This window comes from Pseudorca crassidens, chromosome 1 (genome assembly GCF_039906515.1).
Source record: "Pseudorca crassidens isolate mPseCra1 chromosome 1, mPseCra1.hap1, whole genome shotgun sequence".
Classification (NCBI taxonomy): Eukaryota; Metazoa; Chordata; class Mammalia; order Artiodactyla; family Delphinidae; genus Pseudorca; species Pseudorca crassidens.
This window is the reverse complement of record NC_090296.1, coordinates 57,074,990-57,102,290: the sequence shown is the minus strand read 5'-3', so window position 1 is coordinate 57,102,290 and position 27,301 is coordinate 57,074,990. Positions and strand designations below refer to the sequence as shown.

The following is a 27,301-nucleotide window of genomic DNA, read 5'->3' as shown; positions in this document are numbered from 1 at the left end:
AGCTGTGCACCCTGAGGGGATTCAGGATGGAGAAAAACAGGATACTGGCCTTAGATACTCAAATGCATATAAAAAAAATGATTTCAGTAAGCCCAGACTCTTGCATCTTCCCATACAAAGAAATGCACTAAATTCATTAACTTGAGATGTCTTGTTTTCTTTAATTAACTGTAATCTTTACCTGGTTTTTGTTGCAAAAACTCCTATACATCCTGGCTCCTCCCTTACCTCTTCAGAGCAGTCCCTTAGAGCTATCTGAGAAGCTGTCTCCTAGGCTTAAGTCCTCAACAAGGCCTACAAATAAAACATAATTTTCAATTTTTAGGTTGTGCACTTTTTTACAGTGGACAGTTTCAATATAGTACATTACTTTTATATGCCATGTGGTCTCCTGTAGCTTCACAACACATTTAAATATTCAAATGGCTCTGACTGTTCAGATGGTGACTGTGTGTGGAGAAAAACAAAAAACAAAAAACAAAAACCCCAAACAAACCTCATATTGCAAAGCTAAACTTCCTTTCTTCCCTCACTCCCTCCCTTCCTTCCTTCTCACTTCTTTTTCCCTTCCCTCCCTCTCTCTTTCTTATTTTCTCTCTCTTTCATCCTTGCTTTCTTTCTGGTGCTCTTTTTTTTCCTTCTTCATTTATTTTTTAATCCTTATTACTTTAGTATAAAGTATAAAATTCATCATCTGGAATTCATAAATCTAAATTATATTGAAGCAAATAATCTCAAGTCCAGATATTTGAAAATTATATTACCAAACTCCATGGAATATATTTAATGATTCTTATTTTCCGTATTTTAAAACTCTGGGGCAATATACCTTACTGGTTAAGAATAAGTGATTAGCATGCATTAAGCATCTATTATGCCAAGCATGGTTCAATATGTCAATACTAATAATTGAACACTCAAGCCCTTTACATGAATTACTGCACTTAACAATTTTAAAAAACACATACTAGGAAACTGAGCCTTAGAAAGGCAATTTCTTCTAGCACACACAGATAAGTTCCTCCTTTAATCCTTCCAACAAACTTATCATTCATTATTTTCATTTTAGAGTTAACAGATTTTGAAGAGTCTATAGAATGGTAACTTTTTAAAATGATGCCTACAAGGTCATAAATAAAGTAGAGCAGGTATTTGAATATATGTGTAATTCCAAACAACATGCCTGCCTTTTCCAACAATATATACAGAATGTAGTGTTTATATTTATTAACAACTATGTAAGCAATTAGCACTTTTTTAAAAAACACCAAGATTTATTTTTTCCAATTAAAATAATATAGACAATTGCATCAGTGAACTCTTTTACTGCAGAGGACATATTTTCAGAAGATTTGGAAAAGTTTTATGATTTATGAAAAAATTTATATATGCAAAAGAGATAAGCTCCTTTCCTGCTTGTATAATACATGCCACCAACTATTCATTACTCAAAAGATCTTTTTGCTCTTTTCATGTGGAAAATAATTGAAAAATCTTCGATTATTTATCACGACAATGTGTGTTAAGTTTGAGATATCTCTCCCAAGACATTTTCATATTTTTCAAAATACTCTCATGCAAATTACCGTTTGAGAATGAGACAACATGTGGCAGCAATCAGTTCCATTATTAGCTCTGACTCAAGCAAAATGAGAGGTTGAGGTAATCAGAATAGTCCACAAGGATATGGACATCAGTGGTGCAGATATTTATGTAGACTTATGATTTGAAATGCACATGTAATTTTAGATAGAAAATGATCTTTAAAATATCACTATTATCATTGAAAATTTATTTCATGAATAAAATAATGGATGACATCTTGGTAAAAATTAATTTCCATAATTCTTATGGACTGAATGTTTATATCTCCCTACTCCAAATCTATATGTTGAAACCCTACTCCCCAATGTGAAGGTATTAAGAGGTGGGACCTCTGAGAGATAAAGGTTTAGAGCTTAATATATAACGGGTTTAGAGCCCTTTTAAGAATCACAAGAGAGTTTGCTTCCTCTCTTTCTGCCATGTGAGAACACAGTGAGAAGTTGGTAGCCTGCAAAAAGATGGCTCTCATCAAAACCCAACCATGCTGGCACCTTGATTTCAGATTTCCAGCCTCCAGAACTATAAGAAATACATTTCTGTTGTTTATAAGTCATCCAGTCTATGGCATTTTGTTCTAGCAGCCCCAAATGACTAAGACAATAATTGTATTTATTTTAGATTTTGCTTTATGGGATTCATTTCAATACAGATAATCAATGTAGGCTAAAATTCATGGTGTACTTCTGAATGCTTTTCCTCTTTTTTTTTCTATCTTTTATATGTTATGGAATTGGATAAAACCTTATTTGTCTTTATTTTTCCATATTTCAAGACATTATTTATAAAGAATCTATGGAAGTTTCTTTTTAAGCTGATGTTATACACACACACACACACACACACACACACACACACACACACACACCCCATGTATAGGCCACCAGGTATTCTATCTCTAAATCTGTTGAAACAGTTGTGTTAGAAGAGCTATGGAACTAGATATTTTATTTGTCCTAAAAGGAGCTTTGCTGCAAACATGTGAATGCCATTAACTTAAATAACCAGAGAGCATTGCTGTCATTTCTCAGAACTATAGTTGGAAAAACATTTAATTAATTCATTTTCAGAAAGGCATTTCTGAAATGTCACTACCAGAGCATTTGTTTCTTGAAAAGACTAAAAAGATATTGTTTCCCATAATACTTTTTTATGGTAGTGACTCCAGTTTCCAAGATAGACTCAGAACTAATAACCTATTAAAGAAAATGTCTGCATTTATTCCAGGAAAGCTAAGGATAATTTTGAAACCCCAAACTCTCACTTCACACTCTTCAGTTTTTGGCGAATAAAGTGTTTTTTATTGTGTCCTAATAGGTACATGTATTTTTTTCTGAACAGCTTTTTGGAAATGTCTTGAGAAAATAAAAACTGCAAAGCTTTAAGGAACTGTTTATCATTGAAGATGTAGCTCATCTTGCCTAGATGTGCTATCATGATAGATACATCAAGCGCATGTACTATATACAAGTAACACAGTTTTGTAAGGAAATAAATTGTTGTTTTACAATTACTGTAATGTAGGACTCTAGCTGTTGCCTTAAAATACAGAACATTTTACAATACTAAATTGGGGAAATAATCTTGAGAAATATGCCTAAGGACACCTTGTCCATCTGACTATTTTCCTTTAATGATGAAAAAATAAGCATAATGTGTCATAAACAGATACTAAAAATTACAAAAACAGGGTTAAAACCCATTGTTCAGTAAAGAGTAGATGACAGTGAAGGAAAACTATAAAATATGTTATATTTTTGTTATTCTTCCTAAATTTCTTCTTGTCTTTCATATGTTTTACTTCCTTTATCAATTCTTACTAAGGGCAAAGTAGGTAAAAAAAATGAAGTTATTCAAATTTATTTTTCCTACAGGTCATCATGTGATTCTAACTGAGCTCTATGTATAGAATTTCACTTGCTCTCCTGGTAGCATTATTTTTACCTCTATTTAATAAGAATTGTTTCCCAGTTTTGAATTTTCTCAGTACTCATTCATTCCTTCCTTTATCTCTTAAATATATATGAATTCATCCTTTACCATGTATGCTTTTCTTGTCTCAATTGCAGATTATGAATGACTTGAAATTTATGGTCTTATTATTCTAAAAGAACAATTATTGGGTATTTCATACCCTTGTAATTAGTAATTTTGTATTGTATAAAAGTAAGACAAAAAGAAACAAAAAAAGATCTTACTAAGAAAATAATTCTTAAACAACCACACACCGCGACTACCACCACTGCTAATAACAACAAGGTACTTTTTATGTGGGATACCATTTGATTTTAAGGGCTGATTCTATTAATATTCTTCTCTCTTTATTTAAGCATAGAACACACTGCTTTGATGAGTGTATTAGTTGCTTCAGGTGGCACACAAATAACACATGCTGAGGTGAAAGTAAGTTTAAGGTATTAATGCCATCTGTTCCACAGAGATAGATTAACTGAAATTATGTTATTAGAAAGCCCTGTCTTATTATTTCTGTTAATTATTAGAAACATGAAGAATTATTATTAATATCAGATAATGTTAATTATCAGAAGAAGATTGTAATATGTCACAAAGTCCTAGTAGTGCTTCCTTCTCAAATACTATCAGTGTACTTTTTCCCATTCTCATCACCATCACAATTTACTAGCCCATTTTTAATTCATACTTAGAAGTACTACAATTATAGAAATATCCTCAAAACTTAATACATGGATTCCAAAGTTAGTTTTTTTTTTTTTTTTTTTACAGTAACTCTACATTTAACCTTGAGATGACTGTTTTCTAAAGCAGCTGCACTGTTCTGCATTCTCACTAGCAGCGTACAAGGCTTCCAGTTTCTCCACACCTTCCCCAACACTTGTTATTGTCTTTTTTTTTTTCTTTTTTTTTTTTTTGCAGTACGCGGGCCTCTCACTGCCGCGGCCTCTCCCGCTGCGGAGCACAGGCTCCGGACGCGCAGGCTCAGCGGCCATGGCTCACGGGCCCAGCCGCTCCGCGGCATGTGGGATCTTCCCGGACCGGGGCACGAACCCGCGTCCCCTGCACCGGCAGGCGGACTCTCAACCACTGCGCCACCAGAGAAGCCCCAAAGTTAGTTTTTATTCAAAATTCCAGCAAGAAGATTCATCTCAAAAAATTTGCTTTGATCATGTCCTGTTACTCACAGTGGATATTTACAAACATAAAATTCAAACTACTCAGGCTGATGTTAAAAACCCTCTATAAATGTGTTTGAGGCAAGAAATGGTGATTCAGGTTGTTTTCAATTAATTATTCCACAAAAAAAATTAGAATTAGAAAAATTTTAATAAACTTTTAATTTTTAACCAAATTTAGATTTACAAAAAGTATAAAAAATAGGACAGAGAGTTTCCATATAACCTTTGCCTTATTCCATTTGGGTGGCTATAACAAAATACCGTAGACTGGATACCTTATAAATAACAAAAATTTATTACTTGTAGTTCTGGAGGCTGAGAAATCCAAGATCATGGTACTGCCAGATTAGGTGGGGCAGCTTGGTGAGCGCCTGCTTCCTGGCTCATAGATGACAACTTCTTACTATGTCTTCCCATGATAGAAGGTGATAGGGAGCTCTGTGAGGTCTCTTTTACAAAGCATTCATTCCATTTATGAGGGCATTACCCTCCTGCCCTAAGATCCTCCCAAAGGCCACAACTCCTAGTACACACAACTTTGGGGGTTAAGATTTCAAAATATGAATTTTAGGGAGACACATTCAGACCATATAGCACTCCTCCTTTTCTCCTGTTGTTACATCTTAAATCTATGATGCACTTGTCAAAGTTAAGAAACTGACACAAGTTTCAATACTATAAACTTCAGACTTTATTTGAATTTCACCAGTTTTCTACCAATGTGCTTTTTTTCTGCTCCAGAAATCCAATACAAGATAGCAAATTTATTTAGTTTCGTGTCTCCTTGGTTTCCTTTGGTTTGTAAATGTTTCTCAGTCTTTTTTTATTTTTCCCATGACTTTGGCAGTCTTGAGGAGTTCTGGCCATGTATTTTGAAGAATGTCTTTCAAGTTAGGTTTGTCTGATACTTTCTGTATGGGTAATTTCACAAAATGTCTTCAAGTTCACCACACTTTTATCTGTTCTGTTCAGTCTACTAATGAGTCCATCAAAGGCATTCTTTATTTCTGTTACACTGTTTTTGATTTCTCTCAATTCCATTTGGTTTTTTCTTACAATTTCCGTATCTTTTCTGAAATTACCTATATGCTCCTGTGTGTTCCATCAGGGTCCTTAACATATTAATCATAGTTATTTAAGATTCTCTACCTCGTAGTTCCTAGTCCTCAAACCTGTGTCACACCTGTGTCTGATTGTCATAATTGATTCATCTCTTCAGAGTATTTTTTCTTGATTTTGGCATGCTTGGTAATTGCTTGATGAAAGTTGGACATCCATCAAACAATGATACTGGGGGACTTATTTTTAATGTTTGGAGAACAGTCCATTTCCTTTTCATAGGCATTTAGTATGAGGATTTGTATGAATCTATTTAGGAGTCAGATTGTGTGTAAAGTTTGTTGTTACTGTGATTACCAGAGTTGGAATTTGTTGTTGTTTTGTTCACCAGATACTTCAAATTCCTGTAGTAATATTTTTATTATTATTATTATTATTTTGTCTCTCTGATTGGGTTTTGGGCTCTCCTTTGTACTGCTTCCCTGAAAGTGTCTCTTTGCTGCAGCTTTCCTAACTTTTCCACTATTAATTTTTCCTTGGGGCTTGTTGGTATGGTGGTGGAGGGGAAGGGTCATGTGGAGCATTCTATGATGTTCTGGGGTTCTTGGAACATCTTGAGCCTCAGGCTATGAACCTGAGTTGAGGGTATAGCCTTCACCAGTTTTCTTCCCCTCCTCCAGGGATTGAGTTTATTTTTTTGGACTCTCTTTCCTTTCTCCAACTGCAGTGGATGTCCATCAGTGTCTTCAGACTACAGTTTAGGATTTGTTGCCCCTGCAGATTAAAGCCTTAGTTACCTGATGGATATAAGAAAAATTGGTTCAGGCAGAATGTGGCTTCCCTGGTCTTCCAACAGCTGCTGTGGAAATTTTCCCCAGCAGAATAAATTCTTTGCTCCATAAGTGAGATAGGGAACATGAGTTTACATGAATTTCAGCAGTAGCTGTTTTTCCTCTCCACCAAGTAGCACCACATAGGGGGAGGGAGGCTATCTCTAAATTCTCCTCAGTCCTTCTCTTAAGAGCCAGATGGATACCCTTAAAGAAAAACCTTCAAGTGGGTGGGAACTTCCATATGTCTGTGGATAGCAGGAGCTTCACCACAGGTCACAGTTGAACTTTAGCAATTTCTAAAACTTTCTTGTAGGAACATTAATATTTATGACTTTTGTATATCAGGCGGCATCTGCCACAAGTAAGCAAATGCTCAGGTTTCCCCCTTTATTCACCATTCTCTGGGACCTAGGTTCTCTGATGGGTTCAACAGAAGTCATTAATATACAGTTCATCTTCTGTCTTGTTGTAAGTACGGGAGAGTGAAGTGTTTCTAGCTCTACATCCCTGAGATGAATCCTGGTATCACGATGCTGACAAATGTTTAATGTATACTTGAAGTCATTAGATTGCTAACAAGCTAGTAAAAACTTGTGAAGCTAAGATCCTGAAAAGTAGGGAAAACCAAAATTGTGAGTCCCATTTGGTATTACTTTTCCCTTCTGGTGAATGATGAATGTGAAATGTTTAAGCCTTAGGGAAGAGAAAATGGAGAAACATAAGTTGCATCTAAAGATAGTGGAAAGGAGGGTGTAACTGCCACTTTTTGGATGAAACCATGGTAGGCAAACTTTAAGAGAAAGCATACGTCAGAAATAGACCACTCTTCATAGGGATCAAAGCCCAGTTATAATTAATTTAAATTAAGTTGATCTATGATTGCTTTTGCCTCCAGCCAAGCTGACAGCCTGAAGCAAAATTAAATCCTCAATGGGAAACCTAAGCCAGAGTTTTGAGTTATCTACAGGATTTTTCATAAAGAAGATCCATTTCTCTATCTAAATGACCAGACCTATAAAAACACAGGACTGTCTCCAAAGATGTGAACACAAAGTTGAACAGCAGAAAGAGACCAAAGAAATATAATGTAATAAAATTATTAAATACAAATTTTAATATTATTATATATAATATGATCAGGAAAATGAAATACAAGATGGAGAAAGTAAGCAGAGAACCAGCAACTATAAAAATAAAGCAAACGAATGTCCCAGAACTTAAAAGAATACAACTGAAATTAAGAATTCAGTGAATGAGTTTAAAAGGTGATTTGAGGGAACCTAAGAGAGAATTAGTGAACTGAAATACAGTTCAGAACAATATAAACATGCTAAAGCACATAGGGATTAAAGGATGGGACCTAAAATAAGAGACTAATAGACCTGCACAAACTGGCAAGAAAGTGATGTTATTCATGCAGTAGAAAAATAATTCCTAGATGGCAGTTCAGACAAACAGGAGAGAAATAAAAATTTAAAAATTTGGCAGGGAAAGCATATGAGTGGTAAATGTAAATGAATATTGCCTGTATGAAATAACAATATTCACCTGTTGAGCTTAAATGGATGGGGAGTTAAAATATATACTCATAGCATAATAAGCAAGAGAGCAATTAAAAAAGATTTATGAGCTCTGTTTAGTATCACTTTTTCCTGAAAACGTATTGCTAAATTCAAAATGATGGGTAAAATGTCAATAAATTAAATAGAGCTTAATCTAGATTCACAGGGTGTGATGCCTCTTGAGATAATAGAAATGGATATTATACTCATCTTTATAATAAAAAAATTATATTTAAAATCTCTAGAGATGCCACTAAAAGAATGCCTAAACAAATGCTAATGAAGGGGAAATATTCACATGAAGAAGCCAAAAACAGAGAGAAAAGGGAACATAAATAGGTATAACATGAAAACAAATATGTGATAAGTCTAAACCAAATACACCAGCAATTGCATTAAATATACTATGCACATATAAAGATAAAAAGAGAGTTTGTGTTGTTTTACCAGTATCAGAAAATGAGAATTTAAGGCAAAATAATAAACCAGAAGAAACAATAACAAAACATGTCTTTCAACAATCTTTCTAGTAGCCAATCATAACCACTCAGAAAACATAGTCGGATTAAATAGAATGGCATTCACAATCATGTTGAAAAAATTCTAATATTCCTAAGAAATCATGTGAGAAATGTACAAGATCATTATGAATAAGTTTCCAAAATAGCAGTTCTCAAAATGTACAGTAGAGTTATTCAGAGGTTACATATTTGACACATGTTCTCCGAACAGACAACTCAGGAACAGGTATAAGAAGACATCAAACATCTGTAAAAATTCAAAACCATGCAGCTCTTCTCACTATGTTTTGTTTTGGAAAATATTGTTACTGTTTTCATAAAACATGTTAAATATATTAAAATGCAATGGGTGTCTTAATACTATTTTAAATGAATTAATCCATTAGTATGTTTTAAATTCCACAGTTCTAATATCTAACAAAATGAATATCAATATATATAATGCAAAGGAGTCCTGAGCCTAAATACTTGTGAAGTACTGCTCTAAACAGCTGACAACAAACATAAAAGATTTCCTACTACTATTGCAATAGATACATGTTAAAAGTGTTACTTCTCTCAAAATCAACCTGTAAAGGCAAAGATGGGTTCCATTTCCTTTTCTTTAGAAACATTTTACTCCATCCACAAATTTACATGTAGGCATACAGATATATAATTAACTCAGTTTTTAATAGATGATTGAAACTGGGATTCTTGCCCATTAAAAATAAGAGAGAGAGGGAGAGAGAGGGAGGGAGAGAGAGAGAGAGAGAGAAAAGAAAAGCAAAGAAAGGAGATAAAAAGCTGGTCTCTGAAATCCAGCACTAAGAGAGGTACACTGGTGCAAAAAGATTTAAAAATTCTATAGCCTTAAAACTGGCTTTCCAATATGTTAGGAAAATGATAGTAGGGCAAAGCATTGGGAAAGCTGAAGAAAGTTAGCTGCAGAAGACTTTTAAAAATCTTTCTTAATCTTAAAATTAACTAATTTACATATAGTCAGCAAAGAATCTGGAATAATATGAAGAAAAAACAACAACAAAAAACAACTAAGAGCTATACATTTTAAAATTCCATTACTTTCCTTATTAAATAATTTAGATACTCTGTCTAGATGAGCACTTGTTGTAAAGGAGATTGAATCACAATTAAAATATCTGTATTACTTAACCTTTAAGAGTCTTTTCCATATAAAGTATACTTGGAAATATTTTAAATAATCTCTAAAGAATTGAATATTAGAACTAAGAAATTCTCATTAACATGCTTTTGTTAACAAAATGTCATATTTGGTACTGACTGCAAGCAAGTTAAATGAGAAACTGTCACACGTGACATATCAGATCTAAAGAAAATGTCTGATGTTACTGTGAACTTTTTTAGAGTACATAGATATACTAAGAAACATTCTGACTTTTCCATTCAGATGAAAGTTAGAAGCATATCTGTCACTTACGCTATCCATTATCACCTTCTAATACGTCTAGTTTCTAGGGCATCACATTTTAAGTTGCTTATACCCAAGTGTGCAAGAGTACCAAAATTAATCAATGATTAATATTTGCTTGCAATTTTTGGCGCTTGTCACCACACAGTTTATAGACGGTTCATCGCTATCTGTTTTACTTTTTTTGTATTTTACCAATTTATCTTGTGGATTATCTATCATATGCCCTAAAGTATAAGTCTCATGAGGACATGTTTTTCTTCTACTTTGATCATAGCTTTATTCTCAATGTCTATAAATATGCCTGGCTAAGGTAGATGCTCAACAATTATTTGTTGAATGGAGTGAATTAATCATTCCTAGTTTGGAAGTTATACATTACACATCCAACCACCAAACTTTTTATTCAACAAATATTCATTCAGCATCTAATATGATCTAGGTATCTTGATACAATATAGAAATACATGAATGAGCTTGTAGTCTTGTCCAAATGTCATTAGTGAAATTTATGGAATTTTATCACTATGTATCATGCAAAACAAACCTTCAGATTTGCTGTATAATGAAAACTTTTAAAATAGGATTCTGTTCTGGATTAGTGGATGCTTTCTATTTCAATGTAAGACATGTTGCCTGACCCTGACAAGGCTTATTAAACCATTCAGTTGTAAGATAGAGTCCTTCTGCCAACATTTGAATGTTTTGCCTACAAAGAGTCAGCTGTTCTGATCACAAAGCTATTTCTATCAATTTTAGGTGTTATACATAAAGTAGTTTTATATTCTATAGGCCAATGATATATGGGTATAAAAATAATTCAAGTTGATCTTCCTATAGTTTGGATGGTTCTGAAAGTTTGATAAATGTGACAAAATAAAAACATATTAAATTAGGTATGGGTAAGAATGGGTAAAAAGCTAGTTTAAAAAAAACTATAAAGTGATATCAGATAAGTGTACTTCTCATTCTGTTTTAAGAAAAATCTGAAAATTATATATTAAACTATTTTAAAACATATTGAAACAAGGCACATGTGTAAAATTTTTATGATTCTCTGAAATAATTTCTACCATATGCAGATATTTTGTATGGTGCAATAGAAAGACACTTTACGGTATGATGGACATGAGTTAATCTCAACTGTGCCATTCATAATCTATGAGGATCTATATCAAAATAGCTAATCTCATGGTCTTTAGTTTTCTAATCTGTAAAATTTTGTGATGTGTCATGAGATAAAGAACATAAAGTAAATGGCAAAACAAGATCATTCAAAAATTGAAAGATGACATCACAAAAATTTAATACTTAGACATTACCAACAGTAAAAGAAAATTTTAAATCCCACAAAGTGCTTACTGCCCTGAGAGTCTTCATCTTTGTTTCATGACAAATATTTCAGAGATAGATCAATTTATTTCAGGTGGTTTGACCTTGATGGAATGGTTAAAAGTTTATTTGGATTAGGGTACATGTTGTTTCATATAAGCTCATTTCCTTTGTTTAATTATGAATATCTTGGTTTTGCTGGTGTGATCCAAATTGCCTTTTCTAATTAAGATTTTAGTTACTGAATGCATGTTGAAGTACTCCCATGACATTCACATAACTTTATATATTTACTGTTAAATTACTTATAAAAATTGTAGCCTAACTAGAATACTCAAATATTGGATAATACAGAGAGTATTACTCAGTAATAATCGAAAGAGGTAATATTCTAATTTCATGGCAGGTTAACAAAATTCCACAGAATCACATATCAAACCTGACAATTTTAAGACCTATTTTGCTTCTCAGGTATGTTTTTCTGGGCTAGCCAATCATAATATTTGTATAAAAACATATATGTAATGTGTATAAAATTATTAGTTTTTTATTTTATTTGCAATTATAACTCATTGTTAGAAGTAGCCAGGGCCACACACAGACATTTATAACATGACAACAGCTACAAGGAAAAGTGATTCAATTATGACAGTTTCTCTCCTACCTGCTCTTATTCTGCTTCTCTAGAAATAATGACCTTAACCTTCAACTTCACATGGCAGGGTTTGTTTGTCACTCTTGCTTTCTACTTGACAGCAGGGGAATTATTAGAACCAGTAATGTATCTGTATTGATTGTTAAACTTCAGTTCTTCTAGGAGAAGTATAATTTTTTTCCTGCTTTCCCAATTTCTGTACTATTTTTTCTCTAGGTCAACCTTAATCTGGTTCTCCATCCCTCCCTATAATTTTATTAGCAGCTCTTCTAGATCAACACCATTTCAGTCAGTTACTTTCTGTGGTCTAAAACATAAGAATAAACAAAGAGTTCTCTAAAGGAAGTAGACTTAATGTAGTCTTTGCAGATGAGGAAAAGCTTCCAGGAAAAGGTGACATCTAAACTGATGAGGCAAGGTCAGAATGGCCATCATTAAAAAGTCTACGGTTAGGGCTTCCCTGGTGGCGCAGTGGTTGAGAGTCCGCCTGCCGATGCAGGGGACGCGGGTTCGTGCCTCGGTCTGGGAGGATCCCACATGCCGCAGAGCGGCTGGGCCCATGAGCCATGGCTGCTGAGCCTGCGCATCCGGAGCCTGTGCTCCGCAACGGGAGAGGCCACAACAGTGAGAGTCCCGCGTACCACAAAAAAAAAAAAAAAAAAAGTCTACGGTTAGAGGAAAACATAGGCAGAACACTCTATGACATAAATCACAGCAAGATCCTTTTTGACCCACCTCCTAGAGAAATGAAAATAAAAACAGAAATAAACAAATGGGACCTAATGAAACTTACAAGCTTTTGCACAGCAAAGGAAACCATAAACAAGACCAAAAAACAACCCTCAGAATGGGAGAAAATATTTGCAAATGAAACAACTGACAAAGGATTAATCTCCAAAATTTATAAGCAGCTCATGAAGCTCAATAACAAAAAAACAAATAACCCAATCCAAAAATGGGCAGAAGACCTAAATAGACATTTCTCCAAAGAAGATATACAGATTGCCAACAAACATGAAAGAATGCTCAACATCATTAATCATTAGAGAAATGCAAATCGAAACTACAATGAGATATCATCTCACACCGGTCAGAAAGGCCATCATCAAAAAATCTAGAAACAATAAATGCTGGAGAGGGTGTGGAGAAAAGGGAACACTCTTGCACTGCTGGTGGGAATGTGAATTGGTACAGCGACTATGGAGAACAGTATGGAGGTTCCTTAAAAAACTACAAATAGAACTACCATATGACCCAGCAATCCCACTACTGGGCATATACCCTGAGAAAACCATAATTCAAAAAGAGTCATGTACCAAAATGTTCATTGTAGCTCTATTTACAATAGCCAGGAGATGGAAACAACCTAAGTGTCCATCATTGGATGAACGGATAAAGAAGATGTGGCACATATATACAATGGAATATTACTTAGCCATAAAAAGAAATGAAAAAAAATGTCATGAAGAACCTAGGGGTAAGATGGGAATAAAGACACAGACCTACTAGAGAATGGACTTGAGGATAAGGGGAGGGGGAAAGGTAAGCTGTGACACAGTGAGAGAGTGACATGGACATATATACACTATCAAATGTAAAATAGATAGCTAGTGGGAAGTAGCCGCATAGCACAGAGAGGGAAGCTAGGTGCTTTGTGACCACCTAGAGGGGTGGGATAGGGAGGGTGGGAGGGAGGGAGACGCAAGAGGGAGGAGATATGGGAACATAGGCATATGTATAACTGATTCACTTTGTTATAAAGCAGAAACTAACACACCATTGTAAAGCAATTATACTCCAATAAAGATGTAAAAAAAAAAAATTCTACCGTTCTGTGCTGCATTCAAAATAATTTCTACCAATCTATCTTTCAGTTCACTAATTCTTGCTGTATCTAGTAAGCTATTTAGCCTAAATTTGAATTGTTCTTCTTAATTTTGTTTTCCGTATATTTATTTCAAGAATTTCCTTTTAGTTCTACTTAACTAAACGCTGTCTGTTGTTTTCCATATTATCTTATTCTTGCCATAGATCTCTGTTATTGCTATCTATTTGATCACTTTAAGCATACTTATTTTAAGATATCTTCCGTATTTTTCTATTATTTGCTGTTTCTGTGCTATGAGTTCTCCAGTGTATTGCATCTGTGACCTGGCTTTGTGGCAATCCGTTTCTTCATTTTTTTTTTTGGTAAGTTCGACTTATGAATTTGTCTTTTAAGAAATTGTTTCCATGGAAGTCCTACATGCCTTCATGTGAAGATACCTCTATGGGATTGTTTTATGGTTGACTCTCCCTGTGCTCTAAGAGTTTTGCCAGTACTGAATTAGTTTTCTGTTAATTTCTCAAACTGGAGTTTCCTAGCTTTACACATTAAAGGATTTGGTTTCATATTTCTCTGTTTTCTTTTCCCACCCACTGTAGTAGTTGGCCTCTATGCCATATCTCTAGTACAGTGGCAGAGTTTTGTAATCTTTTTTTTCAAAGATGGGTCAGCTTTTCTTGGTTCATGATTTTATGTAAAAAGCTCAGAAACAGCACTTCACATTGGGACTGTGTCTGTAATTCCTGTATCCACATTCAGCCCTTTATGTGTATATCTGGTTCTGAAACCCACATAGAGAAAAGGAGAAAATAGTGCTTACTTATTGCTCTGGTTTTGAGTTCTTTATTTCTAGCATCGAAAGTTTTCTTTAAATTTGAACATAACTGTATTTTAAAATGTTTAATTATAATTTTTCTAGCATTTTAAATTAATTTGCGTGAAAAAGTCCTGTGTTAGCTCAATCTATTATATAAATTATACATTGAGACTTATTTTTTTTATTTTTATTTGTGGTACGCGGGCCTCTCACTGTTGTGGCCTCTCCAGTTGTGGAGCACAGGCTCCGGACGTGCAGGCTCAGCAACCATGGCTCATGGGCCTAGCCGCTCAGCGGCATGTGGGATATTCCCGGACTGGGGCACGAACCCGTGTCCCCTGCATCGGCAGGCGGACTCTCAACCACTGCGCCACCAGGGAAGCCTGACACTTATTTTTTATAGTATTATTTTGTGTTTGTACTTTAAAATTTGTTGGAGGAAGGAAGTCTTAAAAATTGGTGGGAATACTTTGTATAGGGTGAAATCTAGAGGGATTCTTAGGTAACTGGATACAAACATTAAATGAAATCCTCCCTCCTTCAATCTTTCTGTCATGGATGAGAAGTGAAAATAACATTTTTGAAAATAGTCACCTGTAGATGAGTCTCAGCCACTCTGTGGCTCTGGTCCATTACTGAGCACATTTCTCACTTTTGTTTTATTTTTGTTTATTTAGTTGGTTGTTGTACACTCTGGAAAAATATACAAACATAATATTTTCCTGTAAATTGATCCACTGCAATGGTGAGTGGTTGGATTAAAATAGTTGAAAGACAAAAAAAAAAAAAAAAAAGAGTCTACAAATAACAAATGCTGGAGAGGATGTAGAGAAAAGGGAACCCTCCTACACTGCTGGTGGGACCGTAAGTTAGTACAGTCACTGTGGAAAACATTATGGAGGTTCCTCAGAAAATTAAAAATAGAATTACCGTATAATTCCAGCAATCCCACTCCTGGGCATATATCCAGACAAAACTATAATTCAAAAATATACATGTACCCTGATGTTCATAGCAGCACTATTCACAATAGCCAAGACATGGAAACAACATAAATGTCCACTGACAGATGAATGGATAAAGAAGACATGGTACATATATACAATGGAATACTACTCAGCCATAAAAAGAACAAAATAATGCCATCTTCAGCAACATGGATGCAACTAGAGATTAGCATACTAAGTGAAGTAAATCAGAAAGAGAAAGACAAATACCATATGATATCACTTATATGTGGAATCTAAAATATGACACAAATGAACCTATCTATGAAACAGAAACAGAATCACGGACATAGAGAATAGACTGTTGGTTGCCAAGAGGGAGGGTGGTGGGAGAAGGATAGATTGGAAATTTGAGATTAGCAGATGCAAACTGGCATATATAGAATGAATAAGCAACAAGGTCCTGCTGTATAGCACAGGGAACTATATTCAATAGCCTGTGATAAACCATAATGGAAAAGAATATGAAAAAGAATGTATATATATGTATAACTGAGTCACTTTGTTGTACTGAAGTAATTAATACAACATTGTAAATTAACTACACTTCAATAAAAAATAAATAAATTGATGAAACAAAATTATCCATTAAAGTGTCTTCACTATTAAAAAAAAGTGTTTTCATTGTAAGGATCATTTTTCTTTTAGTAAACGTAAATACCAAAGTGATTGTCATTTGCTGAGTCTGTTATACGTCAAACAATCACCTCATCACTGGGTAATTACCTTCAGAGTAGGAACTACTTTTCATAGATAGAAAAAAATTAGGGGCCTATTGAGTCAACATGTATCCTTCCTTATAAAGAAGAGTGTCCCACATCCAAAAACAAGCATTCTTTACCAATATGCTTTTAGGTATGGGCGAGTGATTAAATTGTATTTTATGATATCCTAAAGCATTTCATAATTGATATAATAAAATTGTAATTATAGGGTTTATCAGTTATTCCCATCTAAATATGCCATGAAGAAAAGCAAAAGCATCACTTTCTGTTACTCTGTTCATCGCCTTTTATAATAAGAAGTCTTCAGAAAATTAAGGGAATTATTAACATTGTGCTTATTCTTATAACATTATAGAAAACTGTAGTAAAGGTCTAGTTATTTTATCCAGAATCTCTTTAACCACAATTGTTCTAATATGACAGAAGTGAATGCTAGGGTAAAGATCTATATTTTTCTCTTGTGAATAACAGCAATATTGACTGGCAATGCTAGTCAGTATTTCCATTGAGCTGAAGCAGTAAATAACTTTTTTATTAGAGGCATTAATCAAATGCAATGTATCCACATTTGACTTGTACTTATATATGAGCTCCATGAATATTTAGACATTATTTTAAAATATGTAAATAATTGCAGTGAAACTGAATATTAAGTATCCCTAGGTAACATCTACAACTTTCAATACATAATTAAATTTATGAAGAGGAGGTTTGGAATTTGACTTAGTTAGGAGATTGATTTGCATAAAATATGGCTGAGCCCTTCAATATTAGATATAAAATATTTTTTTATTCACTGTTTCCCATATTCTTGCCAGAATACAACAGAAAATGTATTCAGAATAAGATGCAATACTGAATCATGATGAAGCATTTTAAATCATATCACATTCACCATGGTCATATATATTTTTAATATTCTTAAATATATTTATTTTTTTTTCAGTAAAACTTACCTTCTAAGAGGATATGGAAAAATCTCATGGTGATTTTTCATGGGGAAAAGCTCAATACCACCTTTCAAATATGGTATATATAAAATTAACAATTGGTCAATAGACAGATACCTATAAAAAAGCTTGTGGTAAATACTCCACAAATGTCAGGGTGATGGAAATGTGGTGTTTTATCTTTGTTTCCCTAAACTATAAGAACTGCTGGAGGAAAAAGAAGAGGACATAAGTTATAGTATTATTGAATAAGTAGTCAATAAATGACTTATTCTCAAATGACTAAGGTCAAAAGAAGGGGGGGGGAGAAGAATGATGGAGAGTGAAAGAGGGAGAGAGAATCTTGTTGACACCGAACACGTTTGATTTTTAAGATGATGGTAGAAAATTTGAGATTTTGTACATCTGCTCACAAATAATTAATTTAATTGCTGTTTTTAAAATACATTAATCCTCTCTAGAAAAGATTTAAAGTATAAGGCTACTAGATTTTGATTAAATTCTCAATGATAAAGGACATATGTCAGATGTCAGTGTTTAATAAGGACAGTGTTTACAATCCAGTGACGGAGAAACAGTAAATTCAGGGCAGTAAAAAAGGGCAATTGAATTATAGATTCTAGGCTACATAAAATATTCTAATATCATCAATGCTTTGGGATTATTAAGAAGTATCCATATCAGAGAAAAATATCTGTGCAACCTTGAGACTACATTCACCATTCACTCTATTAATTGCCAGGTAAGATTTTATTGAGCTCATACATCAATTTTTTTTTTCAAATTTCTGAAACTAGTTGCTTTGGGACTGATTGTTCCTAAAGGCTCTTCTTCACTTGCTTGCCCTGTCCTGTTAATATAAATAATTAAAGAAATTTGTGTGTATACACTGCTCTTTACTTTTAATATACTTGTCATTAAATGTAAAATAATAGCAATAGATCAAGAAACTGTAAGATGAGAAAACATCATTATGGAATTAAATATTTTCATGAAATGGGTGAAACAACTGTTTTTTAACTTTGAGATAACAATTTACCCTTCCTTTCCTTTTATTGGGGGGGATTAATATTTCATTATATGTGAAAGATCCCACTAAGACTATGTGTTACATATTTATAAGAATCCTGTTTGACCACACATACATACATGCATACATAAATTTTTCCTATGAATACCAAGAGATACAGAATAATAAAAAGAAAATATTTTTAGGTTTGATTGATAATTTGTTCCAAGGAGAAAATAAAGGCCAAAAAAAAAAAGTGAGAAATGTGTTATTAATAATTTTACTTAAAATTTATTTAATTATATGAGTTATTTTAGAGTTGAAAAAGTCATCTTTATTGTGTTCAGTGGTCCTAGCATCCTCTTGCCAAAATACAAATTCTCATAGAATATCAAGATGGAAAGAAAGAGATACAAAGAATGTTAAAACATAGGACTAAAGCCTTTTGTCTGTTAATGATATATTGAATGTGTGTATGAGAGCAAATACTTAAACTAATGAATATTTGCATTTTAATGTTTAAAATATTTGGAATTTGCTAGTTGAAAATAATTTAATTTTGATATTGTGATTAAACTATCCTATTATTTTGATTTGATGTTGGGTACATGACTATACATATTGTCCAAAATCATAAAAGTGTATGCTTAAAGTGTGAATTATACTCTATTAAATAATGTCTCAATAAAAAATGTATAAAATGTAAATTATTTCAAACATTCTCCCATAGATCAGACTCTACATATGTTAACAGGAAGAATCTTTCAATGCAAATAAATTGCACAGAATTATTGATTTTACTATTTGAATAATGACATTAAAATTAAGTTTAATTTTTGAGAAATAATTTAAAAACATTTTAAATCTTTAAAATACTGTATATAAGGAGCTTCCTTGGTGGCACAGTGGTTAAGAATCCGCCTGCCAATGCAGGGGACACGGGTTCGAGCTCTGGTCCGGGAAGATCCCACATGCTGCGGAGCAACTAAGCCTGTGCACCACAACTACTGAGCCTGTGCTATAGAGCCCATGAGCCACAACTACTGAGACCGTGTGCCACAACTACTGAAGCCCACATGCCTAGAGCCCATGCTCCACAACAAGAGAAGCTACCATAATGAGAAGCCTGTGCACCACGACAAAGAGTAGCTCCTTCTTGACGCAACTAGAGAAACCCCTCACACAGCAATGAAAACCCAAACCAGCCAAAAATAAAAATAAATAAAATAAATTTAAAAAAATACTGTGTATAAGATTCATGTTTCAAAGATCAAACTATTGACTTACTGTAAGTTAGGTGATGATTTTAAAAATTTGTATAATCAATGTATTTGTATAATTTTTTTCCTTAAATACCAAGATCTGTTACTTTTCAATAAACTAAATATTAAATATCAGGGATAGTTTCTTCACTATCATATTCATCTAATCTTTCTCAGAATTTTATAGCATCCTTACAGTGTTAATTTTTGGAATTCTATAAAATATAGTTCAATTTTATTTAGACATTATCTCAAATTTAGAGAAAAGTGCAGTAGAGAAACTTTAAAATATTTTTCTGAAGTATCTGAGAGAAAATTACCCATATGATGCCTCAGTATTTTTATTTATATTTCCCACATACAAGAATATTATCTTATATCTTTAGTCCTTTCTTGATTGTAAAGATCTTGACATTTCTAGCCAATTTTTTTGTTGTTATTGTTTGTTTGGTGTTTTTGTTTTTCTTTTTGTTTTGTTTTGCATAATGTCCCAAATCTGAGTCTCTTTGATACTTCTTGTTTAGAATACTTTTCATGCATCTTTAGAAGGTATATCAGAGAAGTGATACTGGGTCCTAGCAGCATCCCCAGGGAAGAAGTTTGACCCACTTGGGTTCTGACACCCTGTTCTAGCTATGTCTGGCCATCACCCTCTGGCATAGAAGCACTTACTAACTTCTTGTGAGCCACTATGGCCATACCTTTACCACCACACCAGCACAGGAGTCAGTCTGCCTTATTTAACCCTAATTAGTAGCTTTAGGCTGATTCATTCATGAAGGGAAAAGAGGAGGAAAAATAAGAGAAAGGAGAAATGTAACACATTTTAAAACTGTTAATCAGGTTTAATTTACATAAAATAAAATTCTCTCATATTAATTACACAGCTCAGTGAATCCACCACCACAATACAGCTATAGCTTATTTTCATCATCTCTCCCAAATTTTCTTGTGCTCACTGCAGTTGATACTGTCTTCTTGGCCCCAGTTACATGGAAAAACTGTTCTGCTTTCTGTCCCTACAGTTTTGCCTTTTCTAAAGTTGTTTGTAAATAGAATCATAAAGTATATAATTTTTTTCCCATCTAGCTCCTGACAACTGGAAATACGTTGAGATTAATCTATGTTGTATATACCAATAGTATTCTATCGTTATTCCTTCACCAAAATTTGTTTATTCACCAGTTGACTGATGTTCTGATTTGGGATATTAAGATGAATGTTGTTATGAACACTTGCATCTGAATTTTGTGTTAACATGTTTTTATTTGTTTTAGGTTGAACTAGTAGGTTATATGGTAAATACATTTTAAACTTAATAAGAAACAAATTATTTTCCAAAACTGTAGTACCATTTAGAACTTCTCCAACAATGAATGAATATTCTAGATGTTCCACATACTTTCCAATAATTAGTATTGTCATTCTTTTAAATTTTAGCTATGCTTCTGTGTGTGTAAAGGTATCGCCTTGAGTTTTTAATTTGCATTTCATGAAGCCTACTGATCTTGAGAAATGTTAATGTGCTTATTAACTGTTCTTTTTATACTAAATTGACTTCAAAATTTTTTGCCCTCTTTTTATTGAGATTTTTGTCTCATTGAATTTTAAGAGTTATTTGTATACTTCTGTGGCCAGATGATTGGTTAGATGTTTTACAAATTTTCTGCCTCCAAGTGTATACCTTGCCTTTTCATTTTACCAACGATGTCATGAAATGCATACATTTTAATTTAAAAAAAATATTATTGATTGATTGATTCATTCATTCATTCATGCTTGTTGTAGGTTAGGGGTCAGTGTTGTCAGTGTTGTAGGTTAGGGGTCAGTCTGCTCATGTCTTTTGTTCACTGCCTTTTTGTATCTTATTTTCTTATTCCTCGGAATATTAAGCATCCATACTCGGAACTCTAGTAGACATCTTGTGACTGTGCACAAATAAGCATAGAATAAGGGTGACTGTGAAGAAAGAGTCTGCGTTCTTAATGACACTAAAGTTCTTTAGTTCTAGCCCTGGACCATCACCTTTATGTTTCTTTTTATGTGGTGAAATTAAAACCACTAATTTTTTCAAGCTATACTTTTTCAGATCCCATTGACAGAAGTTAAAAGCAATTCCTCGCTTATGTAGTATGAAAAGTTTTTTTTTAAATTATAATTTATAAAATACATTTCTTTTTGAAAAAATTACAATTAACATTCTCTTGACAAAATATTACATTAGTAGTGGAAACTACTTTTATCAGATATTTATTGGATACTTAAATATTGAAAATTAAATATTGAAAAATTTTTCATATACTAGCGAACTAGTGATGTTTGTGGTAAATCAGTATCAATAAAGTACAGAAATATACATTTTGGGGTTCCCTATATCAATTGTGGTAGTTGTAATAAAATTATATACATTGGTAAAACTCTTTAAATATACACTCAAATAGAAACACTGAATTGAATTGCATACGATTTATACCTCTATTGAGCTGCTTTAAAAATCTCATGTGACTTTTATGAAGGATTTAACATTGAGTCACTTATTCATATAAATGAATTCTAGATACCACAAATATGAAAATCTATTGGCTGAAAGAGAAATTTACCAAATGCCACTTAATTTTTTTTACATGATAAAGTAAATATTTGTCAAACATACAGAGTATGTGAAAGTTTTGAAACTTCAACTTTGATTGTGCCTATTTTAATGGCTTACTATTGTGAATATTTCTGTCTTTTTTTGTAGAACAAACTAAGCTCATTTAAGGTCGATGGTGAAACTGTCAGCTGTGAATTTGTTAACTTCATTATTCTTTCATATCCTCTGTGAGGACAATCTCAGTTCATATTGTATCATTCAATTGAACTTTGTCCAAGAAGTTACCTTTATTTATCTTGAAAATTGTTTTCTATTGTTGTAATATATACACACTGCAATGTTTTGGTTTCGGATTGTTGGGATGGTTAGTTTTGAAATTCGTGAAAGGACAATAAAATTCAGATAAGTATAATAATATTACCATTATTATTTATTTTGTTTCAGCTAGTCATACTTCACTGCAGCATATTTATTCTGGAAATTACCAGAGATGCTATATATGCCAAATCGGCATGTACTCTAAAATGTATTTAACTAGGATATTCCTACTGGAGCCAGTAACAGATTTCCTTTAGGGTTAAGAGGGCTGCACTGATATCTGACAGACGTGTGTAGTGATTCTTCATATTCCAATCAGTATTTGATGCTTTTGAACTTAATGAGTATATGCCTGCATGCACTGCTTTTTCTGAGACTTTAGAAGGAAAAAAAGAAAATAAAACCCCCAAACCTCACAAACAAGAACACTATGCATTTTTATCAGCTTGCTTAGAGAAACAGTCTGACACACTTTATTTTCATTTTGCGTCTGTCAAGGTAAAGTACATGCTCCAGGGTGAGAAAAGAAACAGGGAACAGATATTTCCCTGAATTGATAGACATGACATTTGTGCAACTAGGTAGATAGAATGATTCACAGAAATGGACTAAGAAGGAAGAAAGGTGAAATGAAAAGCTGGAACTAATGTTATCAACCCAATCTGTTATCTGAGCTCACAAGTTAAATACAGTATTGCAATGTCAGCGTTTCTCCAGCAAAGTAGGACACTATAAATATCCACTGCATGGAAGCAATATTTGACCTATAAAGAACCACCATCCCAACGTGCAGAAATTGGATAATGTTTGTCTGCAAAGTGGCAGACTTTGGAGTCTGAGCTGAACAGAGTAGTAAGTTCCATGTAAAGTGGCAATAAAACATGTTGTAAATTTTCAAGTTTGAATTGATATGTTTTATTCATTATACATTTTTAAGAACTACCAGATTTAACCCAGCATCCTGGGCACTGTCTTAACACAAACTGTGATATTTCAATTCCAAACTGTACTAAAATTCTAGTTGGATGGTGCAATTCTATAAAAATTATAATCCTAATTAATGAAAAGGCACTACCATTTCCTGTTTCAAAACATGTGTTCATGCTTCAGTGCTAGTGACTTAGGAGTGTTTGGAATAACATAAAACACAATTTATAGCATATTTGTAAATTGATAGGCTATCTGTACTTGGGTTTTGTTTGTGTTTTGGGCAGGTCAGATATGCAAATGGTACAAATTAATCTAATATCTTCCCATTTGAAGAAAAATCTGTTGATTTTTTTGGATACAGAAACACTGTTTTTCACACTTTTCACAGAACATGATAACATTTGCATTAGGCAGCAGTCAAAGGGCAAAATATTTATTAAAATATTATTTACCATTTCTAAAACAATTCCTGCCAATTCTGTATTGGTAGCACTGTGACTGGTGCTCCTCTAACATTTGATTTTTTAATCTATTTTACTTCCATCCAACCTGAAAAAATTATATTTCAGCCATGTTCACTTTAACAAACATCCATTTTATCTGAAATTTATGTTTCATGAAATATATTTTATAATTAATGGAAATATTCAAAATTATTATTTCAAGATATGTCATAATTCTTCCATAGACAACAAGATAAACAGGTTAATATTGTGTTTTTTAATCTATGAAAGTGTTGTTATAGCTATAGCAAAAATAAATGATACAAGTTCTTCTTAATGCTAAAACTCAGAGAGAACAATAGTTCACATTTGGTGAATGCCTTTCCATGATTTTTATAATAAAATTTATAAAAATAAGTTTACTCTATTCATAATATATTCAAATTTGAACTGCTTTGATTGAAAATATAGTAAGAATCACTAAAAGAATCATTTTAATAGATATACTTTATTCTACATTAGGCATCATAATAGTTTAAATGTCTTGTTGTGGAACTAGACATCATGTATTTTTTCAACTACATAAATATTTCTATTATAAATTTTTCTTTGATTATTTATTAGTCAATATAATTGCTTAGATGCTAAACATGTAAGTCTTAGGACAGATACTTTTTATAGATTGGGCAAAATAGAAAAAAATTGCCTGCTGTTTGTACTATTTTAAGCTTTCACTAGCATTGGCTGAAAGTGCTCATATCTCCAAGTTCTTATCAGTATTGGGTACCATCATATTTTGTGGTAGATGGAGAAAAAATATTCTTTTCAATTTCATTTTAATGATTTTTAATAAACTTTTAAAAAATATAATAATTGGCTACATTCATATTTTCTCTAATGAGCTGTCTAACCAAACTCTGGTCCTCAGTACAATTTCACTTCTTAGAAAAGTTTCACTTAAGACAGCCCTACATTGAACTAGTTTCTCCAGCTATCCTTTATTAAAACTCTTATAATCTTCCCACATATCTCTTTTCATAATTTAATTAAATAATCATTTACATAATTGCTAATTATCTATCTTTACAATGGAGGGCAGAGACCATGCCTGCTTTGTCAACATTGTCCCAGTGCCTACAATATTCTATAATAAATGGTACTTGCTAAATATGTTTTTTGAATGTTTGGAGGGAATATTATTCTCATTTTAGAGAAAAAATAGTTAGCAAGGTTAAGTTTTCTAAAGTTTACATAGTTATTAAGATTGGGAACTAGAAATATACAGAAAATAGGAATATACAGGAACTAGGAATATACGTATATTCCTGTATATATCCAAAAGTATAATTTATAAGAATGATAGCCTATATTTTCATTTTATACTCATCTAACTATAATTTGATTTCAGAAAAACATGGTAATCTTTGTTTTTCCTCCAATCCTCACCAATACCAACAATATAGTCGCTCTTTAGTCACCCAAGAATTTACTGTTTAATCTTCAAATGTTTCCTTTTCTCACTTGGTTTATACTTCAAATACGATTTGAGATTTGTGATCTACCTTCACTGGTCCCACAAAAATAAAATTATTACTTTTAAACTCCTTTTCTACTTTTCTTTTTTTGTTTGTTTAATTCTTTAAAACATAGGCATCTTCCAATCCAATTTGTTCAGAGCAAATTAGGTTTTTAATAGGAGTGTTAAAAATCTAACACTTTAAATAAAGAAGTCTAAAAATAACAATAATTTAATAGGAAAAATATGTAAAATTAGAGATTATGCGTTTCATTGCATGGATGAAAAACTATTAGCAAAGTGGGTCATAAAAACACAACTGAGTAAAATATGCTCTCAGCAGAAATTGATTTTGACAAGTTACGTTGGGAATTTTATGAGAATATTATCTTTGGCTTTAAAAATATTCCTGCCTTATTTATCACTTTGTTAATATATCAATTGTGAAATCACACAAGCAACCAAACTGTAATCATGAAAATATTTTTTTCTGTACATGATTTAAAAAGTATTTTCCATGTTCAGTCTTACAAGATTCTCGTTTTCAGTTCCAAAATTTACATTACCATAATTATTTTTTTTCTGTTTCTATTTAAAAATAAGTATGAATCAGGGTGAAACCAGCAAAATGATTTTTTAAATTGCTTGGATATTCTTTTTTAACTTATGTCCATGAAAATTAATTTTTATTTTTAATTTCTCCCATCATTCTTCTCTCCATATTTGTTGCAATTAGAGCAGTATCATTTACTGCACTGTTACATTTATTTCATTATTCACTTAAATGCATAATATCTGACCTGAATGCTGGGTCCTAGATTTGTTCTCTTGATTAAGTTGTCCATTTTCAATCATTAAAGTGAGTTCTTTGCAAATGGTGCAGCTCAGGTCATCCCAGTCATCTCTTAGATCCATCTGGATTTTCCCCAAGCAATTTAACTTGCCGTGGGGAAAAATGTCTAAGAATAGAGCTGACTGTTCTCACTTTGCATTGACGACCAAAGAGCTCAAACGGGTATAATCGCTGTCTGGAAATCCTTCTATATTTTCAACTGTCCCAAGTAATTATTTCATATCTTTTTTCTTTCACCTAAAACTGTCAACAAGCACTTCCATAAGGACGGAAATGAAAGCTATTAAGAACTGCCACATTTCGTATCTACCAAATCAAGCTAACACCACTGTATCCATCTTCAATGTTTTCCGCATTGATATAATGAAAGCAGCAACACTGAATACTTGGTGTTCTCTCTTGTCTTCTCAAGGATTTTGCTCCTGTGATTGTTCTCCCTTCTATTTGTCATACCTATCAGCATAGTTTTACTATATACTTCTTTATGAGAAATATGCACTCACCATCACTCTGCTCCCCTCAGACTATCTTTATCTGCTCCGCTCTGTTTCACAGGAAAATCTCCCAAACTGTGCATACTCAGTGGCTCCACATTCATCACTTATTCTCTCACTAACCTTCTCTGATAAGGCAAATGTCTCCTCTCTACAGAAATTATCACTGTCAAGTTACCAAAGGTCATTATTGTGCCAAATCCTTTTTATTAGTCAATTGAATACTGTAGAAATCCCTCTTTCCTTACCCACTGTCCCCTGAAGGCCATGATTAGCTCCTGGAGGCTGCCAAAACTTTTCCTTGAAAACCAAACTTATACATTTCCTCCCTAAAATCCCACTGGATGTCTAATAGCTTCTCAAAATTAAGAGTTGAAGAACAGAATCCATGGAATTTTCAGAAAACATTTT

At 32.9% G+C, this 27,301-nt stretch overlaps 1 long non-coding RNA gene across 1 annotated transcript in view; it reads right to left on the bottom strand.

Annotated features, from left to right (window-relative positions):
• Nucleotides 1–26,439, bottom strand: part of LOC137227615 (uncharacterized) — a 415,363-nt gene extending 388,924 nt beyond the window's left edge. The window contains exon 1 of the long non-coding RNA XR_010944938.1: nucleotides 26,344–26,439. This is a non-coding gene — a long non-coding RNA (uncharacterized lncRNA). The remainder of the gene's footprint in view (nucleotides 1–26,343) is intronic.
• Between the last annotated feature and the right edge of the window lie 862 nt (nucleotides 26,440–27,301).